Source organism: Leucopleurus acutus (genome assembly GCF_964270905.1).
Source record: "Leucopleurus acutus genome assembly, chromosome: 18".
Lineage (NCBI taxonomy): Eukaryota > Metazoa > Chordata > Mammalia > Artiodactyla > Delphinidae > Leucopleurus > Leucopleurus acutus.
The window spans coordinates 21,994,181-22,018,141 of NC_139160.1; positions in this window are offsets into that span (position 1 = coordinate 21,994,181).

Consider the following 23,961-nt stretch of genomic DNA (forward strand, 5'->3'; position numbering starts at 1 on the left):
TGAAGAGTAGCCCCCGCTCGCCGCAACTCGAGAAAGCCTGCAAGCAGCAACAAAGACCCAGTGCAGCCAAAAAAAAATAAATTAAAAAAAAAAGAATCCTTTTATATGTTGTTTGGTAGAAAGGTATGTGAACTAATTGACTCCAGATGTCTTTGCAGCCAAGATTTGGTGTTCAGAAAGGGAGGGTAAGCAAGCAGCATCAGTTGCAGAACAATGCTTGTAACATCTGTGAATATGTCAAATATTATCCCTTTGAGATTATTTTACAAATGCACTAATAAAGATGTCATCCACTAGCAAATTTGATATTCCTAATAATATGACTGGAAAAAATAAGTAGAATTTATAAAGAATTTCTTTATTCTTCCCCTCAATCTTCCATCATTTGATGACTGTTTTATTAATGACTTAACATGTTCTCCATTCTATGTTGGCAATTGTAGAGCTAAGCATTCACTATGGATATCAATATTCATATTGCTGGGATTAGAAAGAGTGAGTATTAAAGAACAGTCCTATTATTCCAGGGATCTGCAAGCCAATATTTCTAAAAATGAAAAGTTACATGTCTTTCAGAAAGAATATCTTTGGGTTACAATTTGACTTTTTAGAGTAGCTTGGCAAGAGCACTGCTACAATAGTGCAGAGTCTATGGGAGGTTTGAATAGTAACATGAAGTAGGATGGCCTCTAACCTAGGATTTCTTGCAACCTATGGGGTCCCTTTCTATGAGTCTCAGGAGTCCTCTGTCCTTTTGTCAGGACTCTTTCGTCCTTAGTTTAACTTTAGTAATAGCCCACAGGTAACAAAGGGGGATATATAGTAGGGGAGATATTAATTCTTGCACCTAGCATTCTTTTCTTTTATATTTATACTCTTTCTATCGTGCTTTAGTGCACCTACGTGCACCTTACAGTGCCTCCAAACTATTGCAACCTCTTGACCTCAGTTACTTCCCACTTAAAATAAATCTCATCTTTCTGTCCAAGTTGCCTTTCTTGCCCATAGTTCTGATTTATTACCCTCATGACAGCCAGAATGATTCTTTAAAAATATTTGCATGGTATACCATTTTCCATCATCTTACTCTCAAGCTTTCTGTATCCTTATATTAAGGATGTGCTTCTTGTAAGCAACATGTAATTAGGTTTTGTGTGTTTTTTTTTAATATTTATTTATTTATTATTTATTGTTGGCTGTGTTGGGTCTTCATTACTGCGCGCGGGCTTCCTCTAGTTGCGCCGAGCAGGGGCTACTCTTCATTGCGGTGCGCAGGCTTCTCATTACGGTGGCTTCTCTTTGTTGCAGAGCACGGGCTCTAGGCATGCAGGCTCAGTAGTTGTGGCACACGGGCTTAGTTGCTCCGTGGCATGTGGGATCTTCCTGGACCAGGGCTCGAACCCATGTGCCCTGCATTGACAGGCGGATTCTTAACCACTGCGCCACCAGGGAAGTCCCCTAGGTTTTGTTTTCTTATCCAGTTTGACAACTTTTATACTCTAATTAGAACATTTAGTTCACTTATATTTAATATAATTATCGATATATTTTGTTTTGTATCTATCATCATAATATTTGCTTTCTTTTTGTTTCTTCTGTTCTATGTTTCTTCTGTTCTATGTTTCTTTTTGTTTCTTCTGTTCTATGTTCTGTTTTCTCTCATTTCTTGTCATCTTTTGGATTTATTTTATTAGTAGTAGTATTCTAATTTCTTCCCTCTATTAACTTAGAAGTTATACATTCTTTTATTATTCTTTTACTGCAGGATTACAATATTAGCTTACCAAAGTCTAACATTAATTGGTATTTTTACCCTCTTACCAGACAGAAGCCTTAGAACCTTTTAACTTTATTTATCCTTCTCCTGACTTATATGTTATTGTTGTATTTTAATTTCATGTTTAATGAAACTTGCACAAGAAATTATTATTTTATACAGTCAATATTTATGTTATCCATATATTTACCCTTCTCATTGTTCTTTATTCTGTCCTACATCTCTAGGCCTCTGGGCTTTCATCTGGGATCATTTTCTTTCTGTCAAAAAAAAATCTAAATCTAGATCTATCTCCTTTGAATTTTCTTTACTGTGAACCTGCTAATATGAATTTTATCAATTTTTGCTTGTTTGGATATTTATTTCAGCTTCATTCTTTTTTTATATATGTATTTATTTATTTATTTATTTATTTATTTATTTATTTTTGGCTGTGTTGGGTCTTCGTTGCTGCGTGCGGGCTTTTTCTAGTTGCGGTGGGCGGGAGGCTACTCTTCGTTGCGGTGCTCAGGCTTCTCTTTGCGGTGTCTTCTCTTGTTGCAGAGCACGGGCTCTAGGTGTGTGGGCTTCAGTAGCTGTGGCACATGGGCTCAGTAGTTGTGGCTCGCAGGCTCTAGAGCACAGGCTCAGTAGTTGTGGTGCACAGACTTAGTTGCTCCGTGGCATGTGGGTTCTTCCCAGACCAGGGCTCGAACCCGTGTCCCCTGCATTGGCAGGCGGATTCTTAACCACTGCACCACCAGGGAAGTCCCGGTACCAATAGATTTTGATCAATGTGTGTCTTTCCCATTAGAATGTAACCTCCAAGAAGGTAGAAGGCATGTCTGTTTTGCTCCCATTGTATTCAGAGCACCTTAGCATAGTGTGTAGGGCATAGTAGGTGTTCATTAAATATTTGTTGAAAGAAGGAGGAATTTAACCTTTACTGAACACCTGTTATATACCAGGCAGTGCAGTAAGCGCTTTGCAAATATAATTTTATTGACTTTTCATAACAAACAAATGTGTTAAGAATTCTATCTCCTTTTCACAGATGAGATAAAGTTTGAAGAAGAGAAATAATTTCACCAAGTTCACACAGTCAGATATGGATGTGGGGTGTGACCTATAACCTCTGCCTCCATAGTAAATGCTCAGTTTATTCTGCCACATTTATGTTGACCAGGTGGGCTGTTCCCTTGCTTCCTCTGATAACAGGTTGGCTGATTTCATGAAAAGATGGAAATAGTAAATAATAGATTAATATCCTTTCAATGGCAAATTCCTGAAGCTTTAATGAAAGAAATTAATTTATAGCCACTAAATTCTAGGTATAATGTAAGCAGCTGAATGAGCTAGTAGTTTAGAAGAGATACATTCAGGAATATATCGTCAAAAATCAAACCATGTAGACATTTTCCTACTCAGCTAACATCAGTTGCCCACAAAGATCAGTTGTTTAGGTGATACCATTTTTTTTTTTTTTTTTTTTTTTTGCGGTACGCAGGCCTCTCACTGTTGTGGCCTCTCCCGTTGTGGAGCACAGGCTCCGGACGCGCAGGCCCAGCGGCCATGGCTCACGGGACCAGCCGCTCCGCGGCATGTGGGATCTTCCCGGACCGGGGCACGAACCCGCGTCCCCTGCATCGGCAGGCGGACTCCCAACCACTGCACCACCAGGGAAGCCCTAGGTGATACAATTTTGATATTAGGATCTCTAGTAAAGAAGCTAGCACAATGACAAAAGTTCCAACCAAGATAACAAATACATTTTAAAGGGCAAGGAAAAGGAAGAGGCAAGAAAGACAGAGAAGATAAAGGAGAAGAGAAGAGAGGAAAACATACACAAAAGGAGAAGAAACAGAGTAAAATGGAAAGGGGAGAGAATGGTACCCATTTGGTTTTTTGTTGTTATTTTGGGGTTATTTCTTTTAGTTTTCAGTCCACGCTCTTTCAGTAGTAGCATCCCCCACTTACCCTTTGGGATTACATCCTCCCTTTGGGATTACATCCTCCCTTTTGGATATGTAATCTGGTGGGACTGTTGTTCAGAAGGGGGCTGCCTTCCCTGGGCCAAGGAAAGAAGAGTTGACCATAGCTAAACCACTCAAATGCTCTCTTCCTGGAATCTGAATCATTCCTTCTAGATGCAGCTGTTGAGATGTTCATGCCGTGGAGACTCACGTGAGGTGCCCGGTTCAGTCCTTTCCAACACTGGATCTTCAGCCTTCTCTCCTCAACCCTTTGAGCTTCCCCAATTTGCCCAATAAATTCCTTTCTTACTTAAGTTTACCAGAGGCAGTTACTGTTGCTTGCAGCCAAAGAACTCTACCTGACAGAGTCAAGGAAGAAGGTAAGTGAAAATAAATGTGGAAATTAAGATCTGGAGTGAGATCCACTGAGCATATATTTTCAGATCCTAAAACAGTAGGTACTGGGGACAAACAATTCTGGTTTAAACCTGGAAAAAAATGTGCAAGTTAGTGTTCAATCATCTCAGCTCTCTAGGAGCAAATATAATCACACTGTAAAGAAGCAGAGGGTTTCCAAAAGGTGAGAGTAATATTCTTTTTCAAGGATAACCTACTGTAAGATTGACATCACAATTTCGAGTAATGAAAAGAGAATGTGTCTCCTGAAAGGCAGAGGTTTAGCTCTGTTTTTACTGTGTAAGATCTTTGTGTCTTTGATGATTTCACATCTTTGGCATGACTAAAGGATTTTTCAATTCAAATCAAACTCCTTCAACTTAGCTAGTCCCTCCCACTTCCCCTGACTGGCCCCCTGGGATTCTTTCTTTTCACTGCAGAGGATTAAATTCCCTGTGAAAGCCTTGAAGGCAACAGACATCTGTACTAGAAATGAGATACAAAACTGTCCAAAAAGAGAGAAGCAATCCCAAAGCTTAAGTGAGAAAATAATTGAACTCTTATTCATACTGGAAAAAAGTGTGGTTCCAAACTGAGTTTTTTATTGACGTTTTTTGTGAGGAAAGTATCATCATTTTTGAATAAGAAACTGTTATTCTTCTACTTTACCAAAGATGCTAAGTTTTGCATGCTTAAAACACCACACAAACATCTCCATAGAGAATGGCTTGCTGCCAATATCTGGTGAGCACACCAGACTTTCAAAACAGCCCAGTTATACCAGCTCTGTATGGGTGGGTGAGCGATTCAAGATAGAAGGCTGAATTAGAACTCAGTTCTAATCCTGCTTGGGATGCTGGTTTTTTTGGGTCATAGCTTGGTTGATCAGAAGACAACCCCACATGCCTACAGTAGCACAGATCCATTGCTCCCTCCTCAAGCTACACACACGGAAGGCACAGTGCTGTTTGCAATGTGAAACATCAGATGTGATGAGTACAAATAGAAAGGACCAACAGAGCACACTGTAGACCTTAACTATTACCTTGTTATTTTATCAGTCCTTACTCTCTCCACCTCAAGTATGGAATATCTTACATTAAATTTATATTCTTGCAATTGGTGTGTGGAGTCATAAATTATGCCAAACTACATTGATTGCCAGTTTAGACATGATGATCAAGGGGTTCATATAAGAGTGATATATTATCAGGACTGTATTGTCTCAACTTTCATCTGTTAATCTACAAGCTCATCAGAAGCTTGAGGCTGGATATAATGGAATATGATTCAATGGACAAGAATTGAGCTCCAGATATTAACTCTCATAAAATAGCCCCTTTAAAATGTCTTTTCTTTATGTTTATTTGCAATGGGATTTTTTTTTTTTTTTTTTTTTGGTTTTAGTTTTGCTCACACATTTTTGCTCTGTGTGACAAAATTGAGCTTGGGGGAAAAAAATCACAGAGGTTATTATGTCAGGGCTCCCAAATGGTTAGATGACCCTTCAGTAAAAAAACCTAAGGGTTCTTTGTTTCTCTTATAGTTGCTCAGGCTTTAATTCTACTGAAAAGTGACTGGAAAAGCCATTCTATGAAACGACTCTTTAATATTTGATAAACGAGTCAGTCTGATGGGCCTATATTGTCACATCAGTCATGCTTCTCAGCTAAGACTGCATATTTTCACTTGGGATGGTCATTAAGCAAACCTTTCAGGATGACAGGAATTCAGTTACTCTGTCTCATTTCCCAGAAGGAAGAATAATGGAATAAAATCTGGAGAGTTAAAAGGAAAAGGAAAGCGTGTTGCACACACACACGCGCACACACACACACACACACACACACACACAACACTTCTTTCTAACGTATGTCTTTGCAACATAATTTGTCACAAAGAGCTACATACGAAGTGAATAGGAGACATTTATTCCTAAATCCTCATGACACTTTAATGAGATAGCAGGAGAATATTATTATTTCACCCTTAATGATTGGGAAAATTGAGGCAAAGCGCTGCTGAAAAATATATTGAATATTACACTATTAATCTGAATTAAAAGACCGGAACTTGCTCTAATAACCTAGTTTGGGGAAATGAACGTAAGATGGGGAGTGAAATGGACAATGTAGACACCAGATAGCTTCCATCTGGATCCAGAGGTTATTTCCATTCTACTCTAAGTAGCACTGCTTTTAACCACAGACTAAGAGAGCTCTGGTCTCTCCCTGGAGAAATCAAACCGTCAGACTTCTCCCCTGGATTTCTCCCCCCGATCACACACTCCCACACTCATGCTCTGTACACAAACCTACCAGCTGCCTACCAGAAACAGCTGTCTCAAGACAGGTCTGTCAAGGGAAGCCTTTCTATGGATGTACAACCGCTGGCAGCAGCAGGAACCCTTCACCAAAATTGTTCCTTTGGCCTCAGTTCCAACTTTTGGCTCTGACCCAGATAATACATACATACCCATTGTAGAAAACATAAAAAATACACAGAAATCTTTTTTAAAAAATCACTCAAAATCTCACTACCCATGCGTGCCACAACTACTGAAACCTGCGCACCTAGAGCCGGTGCTCCTCACCGAGAGAAGACGCTGCAATAAGTCTGTGCACCGCAATGAAGAGTAGTCCCTGATGACTGCAACTAGAGAAAGCCTGCGCACAGCAACAAAGATCCAATGCAACCAAAAAAAAAAAAAAAAAATCTCACTACCCAGAGGGATGTCTGACAATATTTTGATATTGTGTAAAAAAAAAAGTTTAATCTAAATATTCATTTGGGTTCACACTGTACTTGGAATTTTGAGTCCTGCTTTACTTTTTTTAAACTTAACTTTATATTGTGAATATTTCTCTATGTCATAAAAATATTCTTTGTAATCACCACATACATCTAGTCCATAAAAAATAATGATTATAGAGATCAAGGAGAAACCACAAAACCGAAGGAGAAAATAGTAAACAACCTCAAAGTTGAAGATGAAAGAATGATCATTCCAATTACTAATTTTCAAATCCTAAAGGTTACGGGGGAAAATGTTCAAGAAAAAATTAGAAACTAGTACAAAAGGAATGAAGCTACTTTGATAAACGTATAAAATAGCGAAAAGATAGTTGTTAGCAAAGGCATAACATATAAATACCAAGAAAATAACTTTTATTGTGCAGCACCAAATTATATTGGTGAGGTTAATGTAGTTTTACTAAATAATAAAAGGGAAATGCCTACATTTTAAAAAGATGCCTAGAGAAAATATGCATAAAGGAGCTCATTAACTGTATGATATTCCTAACATGGCATTGCAGGTTCTAACATTAGATTCCCTACATGAGTTCTGTGAGGACTTAGAAAAAGAGGTGGGCAGTATGTTAATGGCAGAACTGTCCAACTCCTCCCCCCACACCCCACCAAAGATCATTCACAAGAACAAAAACAACAACAAAAAGTGGTAATATTTAATCTCTAGCAAAATATTTTGTGTTCATTGGAGATTGATCCTGATACTACCAGCCCCTCCCTTTTGCTTCAGAGCATCTCTCACTTCCCAATTACATCCACGGGGGTGGGCTGGACCTGGGCTAGAGCTGGGAGGGAAGAGCTCAGTTAAGGGACCTGGAGAAGACTGCAATTTATTGCTAAGATGATGGGCTGTGGAGTCTGACAGAACTACATTCCAATCCGAGGTTGTCACTTCTAGCTCTGTCACCTGGGCAAGTGACCCAAACTGTCTGCAGTTCCCTTTCCACATTTATATAGTATAGGTAATAAAATCTGTTTCTCACAGATGTTTCATGAAAGTTGGTTATTGTCATTTATACTTCATTTTCATATTTTCACATATTTCTACTTCCCCTTTTTTGACCATGGAATTGTAGCTCATTTCAACAGTGGTTCTGGCTTCTTCTTGTTTATTTCAACTTCATTAATAATACACTGGACTTGGGGCTTCCCTGGTGGCACAGTAGTTGAGAGTCCGCCTGCCGATGCAGGGGACACGGGTTCGTGCCCCGGTCTGGGAAGATCCCACATGCCACGGAGCGGCTGGGCCCGTGAGCCATGGCCGCTGAGCCTGCGCGTCCAGAGCCTGTGCTCTGCAACGGGAGAGGCCACAACAGTGAGAGGCCCGCGTGCCGAAAAAAAAAAAAGAACTCATGGATTCAAGAGAAATCACGAAAGAAATTATAAAATATTTTTATATGTACAACAACGTATCAAATCTGTGGGTAATTATAAAGGTAATGGTAATTGGAATGAAATGCATATATGTAAATGAATTTATTCAAAATATAAGAGATTGAAAATGATTGAGCTACATGTGCAATTCAAAAAGCTAGGAAAAAACAAAGTAGAAAAGGAAAATTATGAAATTAACCATGGAAATTAAAGAAACAGAAAAAATAATAAAAATATAGATTATCAGCAATACCAAAGGCTGGTTTTTGGAAATAATCCAGACAAGGCAATTTATGGAAAGAAAGTAATGGGCCAATCTCATGAATTTAGATGCAAAATTTCTAAATCAAATACTAACAAATCACATGCAAAAATGTATAAGAAATACATTGTGATCAGAGGTGCAGCCATTATGGAAAGCGATATGGAGGTTCCTCCACAAATTAGAAATAGGATTGCCATATGATCTAGCAACCCCATTTCTGGGCATATATCCAAAAGAATTCAAAGCAGGATCTCAAAGATATATTTGCACACCCACGTTCATTTCAGCCCTATTCACAATAGCCAAGAGGTGGAAGTAACTCAAACGTCCAAAACCAGATGAATGGGTAAAGGAAACGTGGTATATATATACGATGGACTACTATGCAGCCTTAAAAAGGAAGGAAATCTTATCACATACTACAACATGGATGAACCTTGAGAATACTGTGCTAAATGAAATAAGCTAGTCACAAAAAGATGATACCATATGATTTCACTCATATGAAGTATCTAAAGTAGTCAAAACCATAAAATCGGAAAATAGAAAGGTGGTTACCAAGAGCTGGTGTGAGGACAGTAGTAGAATTAGTGTTCAGTGGGTATAGAGTTTGAGAGTTGCAACATGAAAAAGTTGTAGAGGTCTGCTGTACAACAATGTGAATATACTAAACACTTCGTAGCTGTACACTTAAAAATGGTTAAGATAGTAAACTTAATGTTATGTGTTTTTTACCACAACTTAAAAAAACCAGCAAGACCTGGAAGCAACCTAAATGTCCATGGATAAAGAAGATGTATGTATGTATATATATATATATATATATATATAATGGAATACTACTCAGCCATAAAAATGAATGAAATAATGCCTTTGCAGCAACATGGATGGACCTAGAGATTATCATACTAAGTAAGTCAGAAAGAGAAAGGCAAATATCATATGATATCACTTACATGTAGAATCTAAACTATGACGCAAATGAACTTATTTACAAAACAGAAACAGACTCACAGACATAGAGAACAGAATTGTGGTTGCCAAGGGGGAAGGGGCAGTGGGGGAAGGATGGACTGAGAGTTTGGGGTTAGCAGATGCAAACTATTATATATAGGATGGTTAAAAAACAAGGTCCTACTGTATCACACAGGGAACCATATTCAATATCCTATAATAAACCATAATGGAAAAGAATACCAAAAAGTGTGTATGTGTATATATATATATATATATATATATATATATATATATATATATATATATATATACACTCAGACACTGGAGGGAAATGATCTGGGTTCCAGTCCCAGTTCTACCACTTATCTATGTAACCTTGGGTAAATTACTTTTCTTTAGCTTCTTATCAAAATTAGGATAAGTATAGACCGTTAAAAACAAAGAAAAAACACTGTGACCAAGTAAGGTTTATCCCAATACCTGTTGGTCTAAAATCCACCATATTAACAGATAAAAGGATCAATAAATACAGGAAAACTTTGTTAAAAATCAACACTTGAAATGTTCTTCTCTATGATTTATGTGGCTTTTCTTTCTCTTCCTTTAGGTCTCTGCTCAAATGTTGACTTATCAGTGAGGACTTTTGGGACCATCCTGCATATACTAACACCCGCCCACCCTGCCATTCTCTAACCCTGCTCTATATTTCTTCATAGCAGTACTTCCCAGGCATAAAGATAATGGAATAAATCACAAAGATAAAAATAGAGAAATTTGACTACTTAAAAATGTAAAACTTCCTTATGGAGAACAGTATGGAGGTTCCTTAGAAAACTAAAAATAGAACTACCATATGACCGAGCAATCCCATTACTGGGCATATACCCAGAGGAAACCATAATTCAAAAAGACACATGCACCCCAATATTCATTGCAGCACTATTTACAATAGCCAAGACATGGAAACAACCTAAATGTCCATCAACAGAGGAATGGATAAAGAAGATGTGGTACATATATACAATGGAATATTACATAGCCATAAAAAGGAATGAAACCGGGTCATTTGTAGAGACACGGATGGACCTAGAGTCTGTCATACAGAGTGAAGTAAGTCAGAAAGAGAAAAACAAATATTGTATATTAATGCATATATATGGAATCTAGAAAAATGGTATAGATGACCTTATTTGCAAAGCTGAAGTAGAGACACAGATGTAGAGAACAATGTATGGATACCAAGGGGGAAAGGGGGTGGGTGGAAGGAATTGAGAGATTGGGATGGACATATATACACTATTGATACTATGTATAAAATAGATAACTAATGAGAACGTACTGTATGGTGCAGGGAACTCTACTCGATGCTCTGTGGTGACCTAAATGGGAAGGAAATCCAAAAAAGAGGGGATATATGTATACATATAGCTGATTCACTTTGCTGTACAGTAGAAACTAACACAACATTGTAAAGCAGCTATACTCCAATAAAAATTTTTTAAAAAGTCAAATCACTATGTCGTACACCTAAAACTAGCATAATATGATACATTAACCATATTGCAATAAAAATTAAAAATAAATAAATTAAAAATTTAAATTTTTTATTGGCATATACTTGATTTATAATACTGTGTTAATTTCAGGTGTACAGCATAGTGATTCAGTATTTTTGCAGATTATATTCCACTATAGGTTTTTACAGGATAATGGGTATAATTACCTATGCTGTACAGTATACCCTTTAAATTAAAATTTTTAAAAATAAAAATGACTGGAGCTATCTTCGGTGCTACCACTTAAAAAACAAACAACTGTAAATGGAGTGTAACCTTTAAAAATTGTACAAAAAATAAAATTCTTTTAAAAAGCCCACTCCAACTATTAAGATTTACCCAGAAAAGAATTCTAAGCCTGTTTTTTAAAAAACATTTTCCTTTTTATAATTAAAAAAAAATACGCATTAAAACACTTTCCAAGGTCACTTATTTTGATATATTCCCCAAATGAAAATTACATATAAATAGCATCTCAGACTCTCTGACAACACTCCCTGAGAAGTTAGGTCACATTAGTTCGCTCTGTTCTGTCTTTGCTAACTCTACTTCACTTCTTTCAAATCAAACTGATATGGTTAAAAATGACATGCCTGAAAGGTCCTTATGTTCACTTTTACTGTATATATTATATCAACTTTATGAAATAAATAATTCACAAAATATTGCAATCCAAAAAAAAATGTAAAACTTCTTGATGCCAAAAAACCATAATAAGCAAAATTAATAGCCAAGTTTAAAAACAGGGGAAAATATTTATCATCAATATAACTGGAGAAAGGGAATGAGTTCATAAGTACAAATAAGAAATTTTTTTTAGCAGGAAAAAGTGAGAAAAGGACATGGACAGATCAATCCATTTACAGAACATGAATTGATTAAATTTTTGAAAAAAGATCAACCTCACAAGTATTCTAAGAAATGCAAAATTTAAAGAGATGCTTTTTTAAAAACAAAAACCTTTGGAATAAAATGATTTTAAAAGGAATACAACTCTATGTGGTAAAACAGGTCCTCATGTCCTGCTGGTGAGAATATAAAATGATGCATATTTTCTTACATTAGTTATGCATTGCTGAGTAACACGTTACTACTAAACTTAGTAGCTCAAGGCCACCAATGAACATCTATCGTTTCACAGTTTCTGTGGGTCGGGATCCAGGAACTGCTTACCTTGCCACTCAGGAAGGGCAGTCTGTAGCTGGGGATGGTCATTGCAGGCTCAAGCATGGGAGGAGAACCTACTTTTAGGCTCACTCACGTGGCTGTTGGCTGGCCTCAGCGGCTAATGGCTATTGGCCAACAAGCTCAGTTCCTTGCCATGTGGAGTTCCCCATTGGCTGCTGGCGTATACCTAAAACATGGCAGCTGGCGGCTCTCAGGGCCAGTGACCTGAAAGAGCGTCCAAGACAGAAGCCACAGTATCTTTTATAACCTAACCTTGCGGGTGACCTGTCATCACTCTGCTGTATTCTCTTGGTCACACAAATCAATCCTGGTAAAATATGGATCAGGACTACATAAGGGTATGAAGACCAGGAAGCAGGGACCACTGGGGGCTCTCTTGAAAGCTGGTTACCACATTTTTTAAAAGCAAGTTGTCAATATTTAAAAGTTTATACCTACCCCTAGGTCCAGTAATATTAATTACTGTTCTAGCAATTTATTATAAGAGAATAACCATATATGTGGACAAATACTATGCCCAAGCGTGTTTACTATAGCACTTTTATAATAGTAAAATATGGAAATAATTTAAATGTGTAATAATAGAGGATTTTTTTTTCTTTTTGCAGTACGCGGGCCTCTCACTGTTGTGGCCTCTCCCGTTGCGGAGCACAGGCTCAAGACGCGCAGGCTCAGCGGCCATGGCTCACGGGCCCAGCCGCTCCGCGGCATGTGGGATCTTCCCGGACCGGGGCACGAACCCGTGTCCCCTGCATCGGCAGGCGGACTCTCAACCACTGCTCCACCAGGGAAGCCCAACAGAGGATTTATTGATCAAACAAATGGTAATAGTATATGATGGACTACTATGTATCCATCAAGAGTGATTTTGAAGAATTTTCATATAATGGGAAAATGATGATATAATGGTTTTTTTTTAAAGGCAGGGCATAAACATTTGTATAGAATATACTTACTATGTAAACATTAAAATGCATACATAATTATGTTTTAAAAAGATTGGGTATACTTTAATGCAGTGAGAAGACAAAATAACACATATGTAATATTCCAAGCACTCACCCCTCCTACTCTACCAAAAAAGTTTAGCCTGTGTCTCATTATGAAGAAATAATCAAACAAATCTAGCTTGTGGGACATATTGCAAAATGATGGGTCTGCAATCTTTAAAAATGTCAGTGGTAGGAAAGACAGAAAAAGACTAGAGAATTGCTTCCAATTAAAAGAAGATGCAATGGATTTTCCTCGATTAACTTTTGGATTTTTTTTTTAAGGTATATTAGAACAGTACCTGAGGAAATTCGAACATGGACTTTATATTAGATAACAGCATTGTATCAACGTTATATTTCCCGAATGTGATCATACTGTTATGATTATTGAGAAGACTGTTATTGTACTTAGGAGATCCATGCTAAAGTCTTTAGAGTTGAAGTGTCATGCAGATAACTCTTGCGTGTATATGTGTGCGTGTGTGTGTATGTGTGTGAGTGTGTGTGTTAACAATTGGTAAATCTAGGTGAAGGGTACAAAGTGTTCATCTTACTATTCTTGCAATTTTTCAAATGATTTGAAAGTTGAAGAAAATAATCTTTTAAAAGTAAATACAGGGCTTCCCTAGTGGTGCAGTGGTTAGGAATCCGCCTGTCAATGCAGGGGATACAGGTTCGAGCCCTGGTCCGGGAAGATCCCACATGCTGCGGAGCAACTAAGCCCGTGCACCACAACTACTGAGCCTGCGCTCTAGAGCCTGCGAGCCACAACTACTGAAGCCCATGCGCCTAGAGCCTGTGCTCTGCAACAAGAGAAGCCACCACAATGAGAAGCCCGCGCATGGCAATGAAGAGTAGCCCCTGCTCGCCGCAACTAGAGAAAGCCCGCGCGCAGCAACAAAGACCCAATGCAGCCAAGAAAAAAAAAAATAGTAAATGCAACCCTAGAAAGAATCGAGATAGTAAGAACGGCTTTATTTTGGAGTAAAATTAAGACAAACGTTTATACTTTTCTGTAGTTACACATTTTCAGGATTTTAACATGCTAAACCTGTTATTTTAATAATTGGCTAATAATAAATGTTGTATAAAAAGACAGATTTTTCCTCGTTAGGAATGTCCACTTGAGTTTTTGTACCTTATTCTATAATTCTTTAACTGACTTTATTTAACAAGGCAGAAATTTTGCCTTGAAACTGTAGTAAGATGACTAGGAGACAACATACACAACAGCCATATATATTGGTTGTAAAAGATCTAAGTTAACAATATGGATGACCCTCAAAAGCATTATGCTCATCATACAAAATATCTTTAAAAAGGGCAAATATAGAGAGACAGAAAGTAGATTAAATGGATTGGCAGTGGGAATGGTGATTGACTATAAATGGGCATGAGGTTTCCTTTTAGGGTGATGGAAATGTTCTAAAATTAGATACAGGCGATGGTTGTACAACCTTGTAAATATACTAGAATTCATTGAATGCTCTACTTAAAACAGGTGGATTTTATTGGCATATAAATGATATCTCAGTTGTTTAAAAAATACAGATTAAAAGACTTTAGCCAGATGAAACACACAATCTCAATTTGAAGAGACATAAAAGGTATGAGAAATCTATTAGGATTACTTGAGAAATAGCCAACAGAATCTTACTGTCCTATCCTTAGATTTTCCTTGTTTTTATCAAGAGACGCGTCATTAATTCAGACTTCCTGGAGTCATTTAGATGTAAAGGAATACCTGATTTATAGACTAATTCTCTAAAACATATTTTATAAATTTAAAATACACAGGCTAGTAGTGGATCACAGAAGACTCATTGGATTAGTGGATTAGCAGCTTAATTAATGGATTAAGCTGCTTTGTAACTATAGTTCCAAATTTTATTTCTTTCAGCAATTGATTTTTGAATGTTTACTATGGCCAGTTTTAGAGGTAACCACCAACATATAATTGTCTGTATAGAGGTGATGGTACAGGTAAATACTTAAAAATGCTCTTTGGAGTCAGGTTTATAGGTTAATTTATAAGCATATCCTTTCTTCAAAAAATAGGTAATACCAATGCAAATTTACTCTAGTCCATGAGTCACAGTGGTTAATGTAGTCTGAATTAGTGACGTATCACTGTGTTCTCAAAAGTGTTAATGAGGTTATTCTTGGTAAATTTTAATGCGTCTATAAAATACTAATTAAAAGATATTTGATCAGAATTAGAAAATCATATTCTAATTCCAATTGTGGCAATCAGTTCTGAGGTACTGTGATAACCAGACACCTCATCTAGTTCCTCTTGGACCTGTCTCTTACTAGACCACTCACTAATGCCACACAGGCCTTGACTGACTTTATGTAAGTGTGAGAGGACAGTTCTTGGTCTGGCTCATTGCTGTGGAACACCATCAGACCAGTATCTATTGGATTTATTGGATAAAGTATAATAGACTTAGACGACCCCCTCGATAGTGTTACCAGACTAGACTTTTTTTCTCTTTTGGTCTAGACCAAATTCTAAAGGATTTGCCATCCCTCATGCACACACTGTAATGGGGAATGGAGGACCCGACTGGAGTTGACTGAGAGGTTCAAGATGGTCTGGGAATGCGAACCGCCCACAGGAAATTCACATGCAGATAATGAGGTGATGGTTGTCCCTGCAATACTGATTAAAATGCACTTCAATCTCTGCAATAGACTTCGGGCTCTGCTTTTCTGGCCCTGGGACTGACATAGCCAAGTTAGTAGGAGAGGGACCTTTCATGAACAGGACCAGGAAGTTTAAGCTTTTAAAATGGTCCTCAGCTTCCTTGTTGAAAATGGAGCTCAAGCTTTTGTTTTAAAAACTTCGTTTTAGGGCTTTAAATGTGAAGCTGATAACTTATTACTGTCATTTATCTTTAAACGTAAAATCCCCTTTCTAGTCTTTCTCCTTATGGAATATTCTGTCACTATATAGATAGTGGGCGGCCATAGAATAAAATCAGTGAATGTTAAACATATGAGATACGGACATAGTTTTATCCTAGGGTTGGTTGTTTGCTATCATGACATTTGTCAGGGGATAAGTAGCCTCGAAGAACCTTTTGTCTGTTGTTATTGCCCCTTCTTTCTGTTAAGTTTGGTGTATTTTATTAGTAATATTGCTAGATTTAATTACACCAGGAACCCAGAGGCTTTTCTCCTCCCAAATGTCTGCCATTAAAAAATGAACAAAAGCAAAAACCCAGCAACAAAAAATTAAGACAACCAACAAAACTCATACACTTACTCAGAATCAATTATCGTACTAAAGAGCCATAACTGCAGGGTTTTTTACATCTGTATCGGGCACTACCATAGGCTTGTTCCCCAGCAGATGTATGCATCAATGAGGCAGCATGGTTTCTAAACTACATTGTTGCTATTGTTTCACATTAAAATTTTTCTCATCTAATTTCTGAAGATCCATATTGTGCCTATATGTAACTGCTGGATTAAGAGGTGCTTGCAATGACTTGGAAGTCTCTGGTTAGGTTCAACCTGGAGGAAAAATGTCTTTGGTGAAACGTGAACCAAATTGTTCTCCTGCTGCTTTCCATTTGTCCTTTGTTTAAAATAAGGTTATATAAATACACCTTCGAGCTGGGGGTGAGGGTCCGGGGTAAGGGTGCCTCCTTTTGTGCCCTCACTGCTGTATAAAAGACCATTGAACAGGCAATTTTGTCTCCTACAGAACAGGCAGTAGGTATTCAATTAATGATATTGAACTTGAGTCAATTTTATCTTTCCTATTTCTAGTTCTTCTAAGGAGAACTTCCCATTATCTCATCCTTACCAGTATAGCAGACCACAAATTATTATATATTTTGAGTTAATTCTACTTACTTTCCAGGGAAAAACATTTTAACCCAATAAGGTGAAAAATACCTGCAATATGACTCAGATGAGATCAGCCATGACTGTCAATATGTATTTGTGGAATGTTAAATTAAAAAACAAATTAGTTGATGTCGTTTTACTTGCTTTTATATTTTATGTTTTTGCAACAGTTTCTTATTCATGAAGTACAACTCATCACGTACTTAGGATGAACAAAATAGCAAGTGGTGTTATCAGTTGACTGATGCTGCACAATTGTCACCAGGAAGAAAATGAGATATTACTATTTGGGGATTTCATTAAAGTGAAGATGGTTGTAATCTCAATTTCTGAGGTATGGTGAGGGAAATGGGAGTGGAGGGAGGGGCAGGTTGGAGCACCAGACATGAAGGGAAGAGAAAGAGGTATGGGGAATGATGTCTATTATAAAATCTATTCAGCCTCCAAAACATTTTTGACTTGTAGATCAAAGCCATTTGAAAATATGTTAAGGCCTGAGTAAGGCCTGAGTCTTAACAGAGTGACTCGTCTGGTACAACTAGTAATAAGATGAATGTTAAGCTAATGTCTTATTAGAACAGAGTCACTGGAAACAGTGCCAAAGACTGTTCTCTCTGGACATTTTAATAATGCAGAACTGGTTCAGCTACAGAATCATTAACATTAAAAAAGAATTTATTGAACGCTTGTATACAGGGCTAAATATTATGTACTTAATTTTTTAAAATAAATTTATTTATTTATATATATTTTGGCTGCATTGGGTCTTCGTTGCTGCATGTGGTCTTTCCCTAGTTGCGGCGAGCAGGGCCTACTCTTTGTTGCGGTGCGCAGGCTTCTCATTGCGGTGGCTTCTCTTGTCGCGGAGCACAGGCTCTAGGCGCGCAGGCTTAGTTGCTCCGCAGCATGTGGGATCTTCCTGGACCAGGGCTCAAACCCGTGTTCCCTGCATTGACAGGTGGATTCTTAACCACTGCGCACCAGGGAAGTCCCATGTACTTAATTTTAAAAACATATCCATAATAATAAACAAGGTAGCTTCTTTATTTTAACCTTAGTTATAGAAAGAAGGTTGCTTTTTATTATACTGACAATTGTAGGGGAGGAAAAAGAATTCTTCCTCTACCCTTCTGAGTTTTTAGATGAGGCCCTTGTTATAAAAGACAGATTAATATTAAGAGAACTACAAACAAGAATTGAAAATTAAGAGAAAAAAACCTAGAAGTTTATTAGCATGTATACCTTATGCATACATGGGAGATGCCCAGGAAAAATGAGTAACTCTCCCAGGTGGCTTAAAATTCAGGATTAAATACTGTCTTAATAGGAAAGGGTAGGGGGGATATAGGTCTCTTATGGCAGAGTTAGTGACTTTTAGGAAAGATGAATGGACCCTTAGAAGCACAGATGGGAGGTGTGGTAGTTTGTGATGAAGTTTGTCTGAGTGTGGTGCCGACTTCTAGTTCTCTCTCCTGTGATGAGTCCATCTTCCCTGGTTGGTGAAACTCCCGGGGAGGGGATTTATAACAATTGAGCTCCTTCTGGAGGATCTGTCTTTAGGCAGATAAGGGAAGTTCAGAGAAAGCCTCTCCCTGCATTTGTTGTTTTTCAAGTGCCTACAGCGCAAAATATTAATATACCAAAGTGGGGCTTCCCTGGTGGCGCAGTGGTTGAGAGTCCGCCTGCCGATGCAGGGGACACGGGTTCGTGCCCCGGTCCGGGAAGATCCCACATGCCGCGGAGCGGCTGGGCCCGTGAGCCATGGCCGCTGAGCCTGCGCGTCCGGAGCCTGTGCTCCGCCACGGGAGAGGCCACAACAGTGAGAGGCCCGCGTACAGCAAAAAAAAATTAAATTAAAAAAAAATATATATACCAAAGTGGCATATTTTGGTGTGGTATGCCTTGCTACCCTTCACAATCATTAATAAAAGGAAACAGTGTTTCATGTGGAGAGAAATGCAAAAATAATAGCAGACCCTCATTTGGTATTAAGACTTCAAAATGGAAGTTTTGACCAATAAACAGGTAGTAAGCTTTTTAGATGCATTAACTAAGTCAAACTTTAAAAATTGATCATTTTATCTGAAATTATTCATTGTAGTCTTTGTATGAGCTCTGTGACTAGTCATGCCAAGTAAGTTTCTTAGAAGATAGTTCTGGAGCTCATCTGAGTGGACTGAAGCACGTGAATTCTCCATATCCTGAAGCCAGAATGTAAGGAATGCACTTCCAGAATCCACAGAGGCTAAGGACTCCAGTTCTAAACAATATTTAACATAATGCTCTGTCCCTAAACAAATGCAAAGCTACCAGAAAAGAGGATGCAGATTCAACTTGTATCTTCTTACCATTTTCACTGAACTTTGCTTCTTAAAAAAAAAAATTGCTTGGGGCATGATGTTCCATGAAAAAGAGTAACCAGCAAGTTGTTATAAGCTTAGGCTGGGCAAGGAGAATTTTACAGAGATCAAGTAAAGAACGGAGAAGGAAATATAATACCATTGGATGCCCTTGACCAAAATTTTAATAGTGAGCTTGTTTCCTAATGTCATAATTTCTGGACCTAATGTTCTGCAGAAACATCTTGTGAGAAGTTCAGTAGTGAAAGTTCATATGACAAATTATGTTGACAATATTATTGCGTAATGTGGGATTTAAGAAATTCTTTACAAGTACTTATTGAGTTACTATCATATGCTTGACAATAAAGAGAACTTAGCTCCCTTTCCAAGATGCTTTCCATTGGAAGTATTCCTTTGAAAATGCTTGTTTTTCTTTATTAAATAATTTAGGATCAACACTGGGTACCATAGAGTATTATTACCCCATTTAATTCAAAATATGTATTCATAGAGGTGTAATTCAACAACCATTTTTGTGTGTCAGTTATGACTTGGATAAATAGGGTGTTTAGAAACTCTTTCAAAACATCAAACTTAAACCACTGAGTTGGCATTATGGTATGATCCCATTCCTGTCTATAAATAACTGGGGCAAGAAAGCACTGTTAGACCTTCGCGGTCTCCTAGGAGCTTCGACTCGCCCAGGAAACAACAAGAGTTGGAAGCCGATGCAAAACGCAAGAGGTTTATTGAAGGCCGGTGCACCGGGGTTCCTTGGTCCTCACGTAGGAGGTCGAAGAAGGAACCCCGTTTGGGCGCGAATATGTCAGTTTTATAGGTTCCCACTTCCCCGTATGTAAATTATAGATTTGGTTGTGTTTTCCTGCTGATTGGTCCCGGCTTAGGCTCGGACCAGAGAGGGAACTTGTCCCCAGCTGCCTGATTGGTCTTTGACAGACACCTTTTTTACATTTTGTTTATCTCCCTCCTTCTCGGAAGGGGGCCGGACATCCTGGAAATTCACCCATTGTCTAAGAAGCCCCTATTGTCTGGAGAGTTCTTAATCATTAGCTGGAACAATGTCCCTCGAGTCCCACAGCACCTGGACCTTTGCTTCCAGTTTTTGATGGAAAGCTTTGCTGGCATCTTTGCAATTAACTTTATGTTTAACTTCGTGAAGGGGCTGAGTCAGTTATACATTTAATTTTCTTGAATTTGACAAGTGTGTATATAATGCAGGTAATAAATCAGTTTTGTTAGGCTCTTTCTTCTAAATCCCATCTCACGCTTTTCTCTGAAATTCCAACCTTTCCCCTTTAATTGTTCTAATTTTATCATTCACATAGGAAGGTTTTGTAAACACCTTCCATAGGCAAACAGTACATTTAATGGTCTACGGTCATCCTATTAATTAATTAATTTATTTATTTATGGCTGCGTTGGGTCTTCGTTACTGTGCGCGGGCTTTTCCCTCCTTGTGGCGAGCGGGGGCTACTCTTCCTTGTGGTGCATGGGCTTCTCATTGCTGTGGCTTCCCTTCCTGCGGAGCGCGGGCTCTGGGCACACGGGCTCGGTAGTTGTGGCTCACAGGCTCTAGAGTCAGGCGCAGTAGTTGTGGCACATGGGCTTAGTTGCTCCGCAGCATGGGGGAATCTTCCCAGGCCAGGGCTTGAACCCGTGTTCCCTGCATTGGCAGGCGGACTCTTAACCACTGCACCACCAGGGAAGTCCTACGGTCATCCTAGTAAAAGGATTTTATCTTGTGTTTCTGACTCTAATTAAGCTTGCATGTATCTAAGATTTTCTTTTCATTTTATTCAAACGTATTAATCCGAAAAGATTTTGGCCTTTATGACTACTGATTTCTTGTTTTTCTTCTACAATGAAATTAACTGGGAATGTCAATTTAAGTATAAGTTACCGAAAACGATTTTATTGTTTTTCTTCTCCTAAAAGATAACCCAGAGTAGAAGGAGAAAAATGAATGACCAAAGGAAAATTCCACACTGAGGAATGACTTCAACAGCCATTCTTTTTTCCTTGAGCTTTGAGACTGGAGATATACCTAAGTGTTTGTGAACCTAATCCTTAAATACAAAGAAATACTGACTGCCATGATTTGTTTGTACTTCTTTAACTGGTTTTGGTTCATGTATGGTGGAAGGACAGAGGTCTTCTTGGAATTGTGATACAGAGAAAAATAACAAATTTGTTTATTTCGGTAACTTTAAGTATTCAAAAACATGTACAAATACAAATTGGTCCTTAGAACATGTTGGAAAGACTAGATTATTATTGTCCCTATTTTACAGGCTCTCATGTTAAATGAACACTAATTGCTAAAATGGGAAAACATTTATCTTGTCCTGTATAGACAGTGTTCCTCAATTATGTGTGATTAATGCCTTTTTTCCCCCAAGCATTTGACATCTGTTTTTGATCAGTGAAGGATCATCCAACTTATCAAGCTGTTGTTCTATTCATTTATGTCCAATTCCTACGCAGCCACAGTAGAGACTCTAAAATGTTCATTCTTTCCTAGAATGTCTCTGCATCAGGAGAAAATGGTGCCCCTAGATTCTTTGGAAAAATTAAAACGTGAGTATTATGTAGAAATTTAACTTGGGAGCTAGAATTGGCAGGAACCTGATTTAACAATGTGTCTCAAGAGGCAGCTGTGAAGTAAGAGGTGGCTAACGGTATGGACTTGTATCTTAGCCCTACTACTTCCTGTTGTGAGGCCTCAAACTCTCTGTACCCCACTTTCCTCACTTGCAAAATGGGGTAATTATAGTTTGTACATTATACAGTTGTGAGGATTAGAGATAAAACACTTAAAGCTGTTAGAAAATGTGTGGTTGAGAGTAGGCATTAAATAAATATTAGCTATCATTTGGGGAGATCTGGAGGACTATTTGATTATAAACTTAAAAAAAACCCTAAATTAACAAATTATTTCTTTTTTCAATGTCACTTCACAGTTCTGTAGCAGAAGTTAGAAATGATTTTTTTTTGAGTTGCGAGAAAATTCTCCAAATTAACACATTCGTAAGTCAGCAAAGACCGACTGGAAGCATGTGTAACATTTACATTGGTTCAAACAGGGAAGAAGTCTTTTATCCTCCTCATGTAGAAGAAATTCTATGTGCAATCAGTGTGTGTGCAGTGTATCTTCACTGGCATTCAAAAGCATTAAAAGAACACTCCCTAATTTCCAAAAAAGCTTTGAAAAATACTAGTCTCTAGAGGTCAGACTGCTTTTTCAGAAAAATCCCTCAGCACAGAGGCATAGAATCTGAAATTAAGAGGGCCTGAGTACCCAGATTTAGGCATAAACCTTGGATGAGTTATTTAACCTCTCTGGGATCACTTACTTCTAAAATGTGAATGATAATGCCTCCTCCCTCAAAGGGTAGAATTTAACAAGCTAATGTATCCCAGTGTGCCTTCTGAACCATAAATTCAAATTTCTGTACTTTTTTTCATTTTATAATCGTGTCTCCTTTGAGGATATAAAATTGTTTAGCTGACCAGAAACATTTATATTGAAAATTTAACAAGTGCTGCAAAATTTAATCAGTTACAAGCTAAGCTATACTCATTGAAATTTGAATGAAAAGTTTCAAAATAAGTATTTTTGTGCAATTTACAAAAGTCAAATAGCACATACAACTCCTGGTCTCATGTAAAGAATTTTCTAGGCAGCAAATTGATTTATAAACATGCTGTAATATCCCTGTGCATAAATTTCATAGGTAAAAATGTGTGACTTTTTTCATGTTTTTAACTCATTATTGAAAAATTTGATTTTTTTTTTTTCAGATGACATTTAAAAGTTACAGATAAGTACTATTGCGGGACTGAAGCACTGGTTAGCCAGAAAAATTACTGGAGTGGATCAGTGGTGTATTTTCTACACCCATTTCTCTTTAGTATTTATCTTTGCACTCACAGCCATTGTGAGTCCGAGTATTCCCTTCCTGTTCTTTAAGGGCATTACTTTTGGAGAGTTAATTAGTTTTAAATACAGATCTATTTCACAGTTCTCACAAATAGGTAAATTGAGTTATAATGGTCAGGAAAATTTCTATTTTATGGTAGAAAAAAGTCTAAACATAGTGAAACTGAGCAGGCACCCTGTGGGGCTCCCAGGCACAGAGGCCCTTTTTGTCCCCCCCTTTTTTCTTTTTTTACATCTTTATTGGAGTATAATTGCTTTACAATGGTGTGTTGATTTCTGCTTTATAACAAAGTGAATCAGCTATACATATACATATATCTCCATATCTCTTCCCTCTTGCATCTCCCTCCCTCCCACCCTCCCTATCCCACCCTTCCAGGTGGCCACAAAGCACCGAGCTGATCTCCCTGTGCTATGCGGCTGCTTCCCACTAGCTATCTACCTTACATTTGGTAGTGTATATATGTCCCCATTTCTTATAGGCAAGACTCCACCTCCGTGACCTTCCTTGAGTTCCAAAGGGTGGATT